This window comes from Lichenostomus cassidix, unplaced genomic scaffold (assembly GCF_008360975.1).
Source record: "Lichenostomus cassidix isolate B80296 unplaced genomic scaffold, HeHo_3.0 HiC_scaffold_602, whole genome shotgun sequence".
Classification (NCBI taxonomy): Eukaryota; Metazoa; Chordata; class Aves; order Passeriformes; family Meliphagidae; genus Lichenostomus; species Lichenostomus cassidix.
Window position 1 is genome coordinate 1 of NW_028147710.1, and position 5000 is coordinate 5000.

The 5000-nt window shown below is 47.4% G+C and overlaps 1 long non-coding RNA gene across 1 annotated transcript; it reads left to right on the forward strand.

The window, feature by feature from the left end:
• The first annotated feature begins 345 nt into the window (after positions 1–345).
• On the forward strand, positions 346–3389 carry LOC146420923 (uncharacterized). The gene is made up of 2 exons (XR_014848883.1): positions 346–1136; positions 2636–3389. It is a non-coding gene; the product is annotated as an uncharacterized LOC146420923 (long non-coding RNA).
• The last annotated feature ends 1611 nt before the right edge of the window (positions 3390–5000 follow it).

The window sequence follows — 5000 nt, forward strand, 5'->3', positions numbered from 1 at the left end:
ACGTCCTTGATGAGAGGACTTTACGTTAAGCGGCAATGCGGTGCTTCCGGCAACGGCGCACCCCGCACGGGGACATTACAGTAGTGAAAAAGCACAAGGAGAGAGCGGTTGCTTAACTGCTGTGTATACTTGTCGCAATATCAGACGTTATTATGTGACAAAAGGTTTATGGCCCTTCCGAAGGTGCCGCGAAGGCAGCGCTGTAGGTTGTGGATCCCGTCCGTCCTTCTGCCTCAGCGCCCGCAACATCTCGTGCCTTAGCCCCGCCTGTCCCAGGGGCTCTGTTATAGGGTGCTAATGACGGGGAGATTAATAAGTAGGTTACAGTGAAAAGGGACAGCGGAAGTCTGCTTCTGCAGGTGCTACCGGAAACACCCGAATGGTGGAGAGAGCGAGGGTAAGTATGTCAATTCATAACGTAGCTTTCTATTCTTTAGCAAGTCAAACCACCTGCTTCCACAGCACTTCTGAGCTTCATTCTCGCTGTTTACAGAAAACTCTTACAGGCCTGTCTGTGACTGACGTGATGGCTGCAGCGCCACGATGGTCCATATCAACAGTGGCTGCTTCTTTCAATTCTCTTTTTTCTGGTATACTTTCTTCTTACTAGATACTTAAGTCATCTCCTTCACTTGGGTAGCAGCATTCGTAAGGCACTGGGTACTATACTGTGGCTTGGGAATAAATGGCCAGCCATAAAGGTAGTAAACAGCTTTGCTGCAAGACAGAAAATGTTTTCGAAATCTGAAAAAAAGGTGGTTTTAGCCTGTGATTTTGTAATTATGGAACATGCTTCAGCTACTTCACATACAACACATGAAAAATTATTTATTGCTGAAACTCAAAAAGGCCACTACTGCTGTGACACACTGCGGCCACCTGGATACGTGTCCTTCCCTAAAAAACAAGAAATGGACAACAGAAAAATTGCAGGAGTTCCCTACCTCAGGATGGTTTTTTTTTTTTCTTTTTCTTCCTGCTCTTACCTTCTCATGTCTCTTCATTTTAATGCACATTGAAAGGACTGCAGTTATCAGTACGGGGGAACGAATCCTGAAGTGCTGCTTCTCCCTCTTGCTTGTCGTGTCACAGAATGCACCCGGAAAAATACCATTCCATACCGTACAAAGTTCCAGGTATGGATACAAATAATAGAAAAACTTCATGAATTACTTTCCCCTACATAAGATTGCCCATGCTTGTAAAATCTGTAGGAATACATAGAAAAAATTACAGATAAGGTCTGTATCAATTTCAATCCAGAACACCATCATTTTAAATTCTTTAAAAAATACAGGTTTGGATGATGGTGCTACCACTTCTTACATTACAAACTTTGGCAATACCGATCTCAAAACTGCTACATGTTTCTCCAAATCTTTTCATAAATACTGGACAGTAAATAAAGTTTTAAGCTTTATACCTGAACTTAGTTATTACCTGTGTGTAGACTGCATAACGCACACGTGGCCTGCTGAAAAACACTTCAGCGTTAAACCCGATTCGTGCGGCTACATTCTGAGAGCTGCCGTGAAGTGCACCTCCTAGAATAGGCATGTACAGAAATTTGGCTTTTGCGTGGCCTACAAGAAAGAAGTGAAACCTTACATTCTTTCAATGTCATCTGAAAGAAAGCACATCTGTCATTTTAAATACTGAAGGGTAACTGTCTTGACCTTCCTCCCCTGCACTCTCGGTGAGGCACTGCATGAGGCTTCGTAGGGTTTATGTCAGCCTTGGCACAAAATGCTGCATGGCTCATATGGTGGGTAACTTACAGTGTGTGTTCCACGTGCTATTCTGCTTAGCCGAGTCACACATAAGTGAGGAAGATGCTCTAAGGGGTATTTGGGAGGTACTGGTTGTGTAATCGTTCATTCTGAATGGGTCAGCAGCCCACAGCATTATGGCCTGTGAGCAGACATGACAGCATGTAGGCAAAGGCCTCCTGTTCCCCCCTGAGCTGGGGGACAGTGGGTACAAACCTGCTTCCTGCAAGTGTATCCTCTTCGCCTGCTGCATGCTGAGGCTTGGACAACTTGCAGTGCAGCTGCAGGCTTTGGCCTCTGTGCATACACACCTCTCCCAGAAGGTGAGATGACTTCATAATAACTTTGCCTGGATGTAATCAGCCGGCTGAATGTCAGTGCAAAGTATCTGTCTTGAGGGAAACTTGTGGATGGAGTGAGATATGAATGTTTGGGTGAAGAAGAATGAGGACTGTGTGATGACCATCCCTGGAGGGGAATTGGAACTCTGCAGAGAATGGAGTGCGTGCACTGTTAGGCAGCCTTTGCTGTAGGCAAGGGTGAAGAAGCCCAGGAGATGGGAGCCATAAGGAAATATTCCAAAGCGGTGAGAAAGATTAGAAGGTGTTAGAATGGGTGGGTGGTTGCAGTGGGATGACATGTGGGTGGGGTCAGGGATGGTGCACCTGTATGAGAAATGGTATAATACTGTGAAAGTGCAATGTGGAGGCATTGCTGAGCAGGCCTGAAGCCCTCCCCTGAGGTCAGGACTTAAGCACGCAGCTGGTGGGTAGGAGGCCAAGGAAGACACGGCATGAGGCAGTTGGACTTGCACATGTGCGGAGCTGTTCAGAAATGACTGACACGTGTGTTGTGTTCTCTTCCAGATGGTGGTGTTTTGCTGCTGCTGGAGTTGCCGGTTCCTGCGAGGATATTGTGGTGATGTGGCATGCGTACAGAAGAGAAAGATGGCATCTGTTCTGTTCCAAAAGATGTAGAAAACAAAATGACATGAAAGGCTACTGAAGGAAAATTGCTGTGACTGAGTACTGCTGTTGGAAAATGTATCAGGTTAAAAATGTTGTGTAACTGTAGTCAAAGGTTTTGTTTGGGTTTCCCCTGAGAAAAGGAATTTTGGGTTTCTTCCAGGGCAATGTTGTGCCAGATGAGGTCTGGTGAAGTCAGCATACCAACAGATTGGGAGTGACCCCCAAAGATAACCAGAAAGATAAGCACTATGAACACAACATCCACAAGGAACTTGTGGTTATGAAGAAGACATGATGGATATCACAAGCAGCTACCCCACAGCACCTCCAGCAGGGCTGAAGACATCCTGGCCCAGAAAAAAGACTGCAAAGAAAAACTGCAGAATGAAGAATGTCATTGGCATCAGAGGCGAGGAGATTCGAGCCCAATGAGAGAGTGAATATCAGGAGTTCGCTCAACTTTGGACAAATGAACACTGACCCAATGCTTTCCTATGTATTTTTACTGTACGCAATATGTGGAAAATCGAGTAAAAGCTATGTATCCTGGAATGATTGTCTCTGCACACCCGGGCTATGGGTGGATGAGATGATTTCTGTGGTACATCCTGGCCACAAAATAAAGTAATGCCTTGAGTCTGTAACATGAAAATGTTGTTGCAGAGTTTTTCTATGTTTTTCTGCAGAGTAGGTGACACTAGTAAACACATGGCAGTAGTGTAGAGGTGGAAAAAAAAAAACGAAGACTAAAGAAGTGTTCCTTGCAAAAGCACAAGATGGTGTAACACATGCAAACAGAAGTGAATGCACCCATGAAACAAGTGAAAAAACCCCAGCAATACATAGTAGAAGCCCCTAGGAAATGCTGTAGAAAGAAGTGGGCAAAATGGACATAGCTGTGAGAAACAGCTGTATGATAGTGCTGCAGTATCCCCCAAAATGTGTTTTGGTTTTCAAGAATTGTAAATGGGTGAGTTTTCAAGAAGTGGTAAAAAGACCCAAAAAGGTTTGAAAGAATGATAATTTCTGCTAATACAGTTGAGAGAAAGTGTGTAAAAATCAGGCAATGAACATTAGTAAATTTATATAGCACAACAGCTCCAAAAATAGTGAAAGCACTAATAAAACTCTGAAATTGTGCTAGGGAAAAAAGCCTCCACTCCAGTGTTGCCATAGCGACGGGCGGGCGGAGCCAGGCGTAGCTTTGGGCGGAGTCAGGGGCACCGAGGGGCGGGCTCTTGGCGGGGGCGTGGCTGCGGTCCGAGCCCCGTGACGGCGGGGGGCGGGGACTGCCAGAGGCGTGGCTTTGTCCCGGGCCGAGAGCCGACAGGGGCGGGGCCAAGGGAGGGACGGGGGGCGGAACAGTAGGTGGAGTACAGTGACGGACGCAGAACCGGGGGCGGGGAGGTGGGCAGGGCTTTGGTGACGTCTTGTGCGGCGAAGAAGATATGCCTCCAAAAAAAGATTTTTGCAATTAAGGAGCTGCTCTGGCTCGGTGGGTGTGGCCTTAAGCCAAATCTCTGCATGGCAGGGGTTCGAGTCCCACCGCAGGCTACACCGTGCGTGTGCTAGGCACGTCACGGCCACGTAGTCTGGCAGCCAGCCGGGCCCGCCTACCCCCACTGGAACGTAAGTAAGGCACGTCAGCCAGGAGGGGGGGCGGCGGGGCTGCCGCGTCAGCTCCCCGCAGGGTGGGGGGGATGGCGCCGGCCGGAAGGGGCCTCCTGCGGTAACCCCACTCACCCACCGCGCCGCGCGCGGCAGCGCTTGGCGCGCGCCGAAAATCGGGGGCTGGCACGTGGCAGGGGGGGAGGCACCAAGGTGCCCAAAACGCTTTTTTCCACCTACAAACATGCAAAAGAAACAAAACTCACCTCTTCAAAAACACACCTCTCCCTTTTCTAGCACAACACAAAAACACCACACCTCACCTACTACAAACAACAAAATACACAACCAACTAACAACACCACACACCAAAAACATACAACAAACAACTAAATACACACACCTACACTCCATGACATTACTACACACATTGTACAACCAACAACTAACAACACTAAAGCCTCACACCACACTTAACAAATGCCTCTCACATCCACCCAACACCTCTCAAAACAACTACACCAACACAAACACAACACACACCACATCCTCACAAACACTAACAAATCACACTTCAACTAACTTCCCTACCTCAAGACTTTGTTCTTTACTCTTTAGATACCTGCTCTTCCCATCTCACCACTGCTCTTTTTCA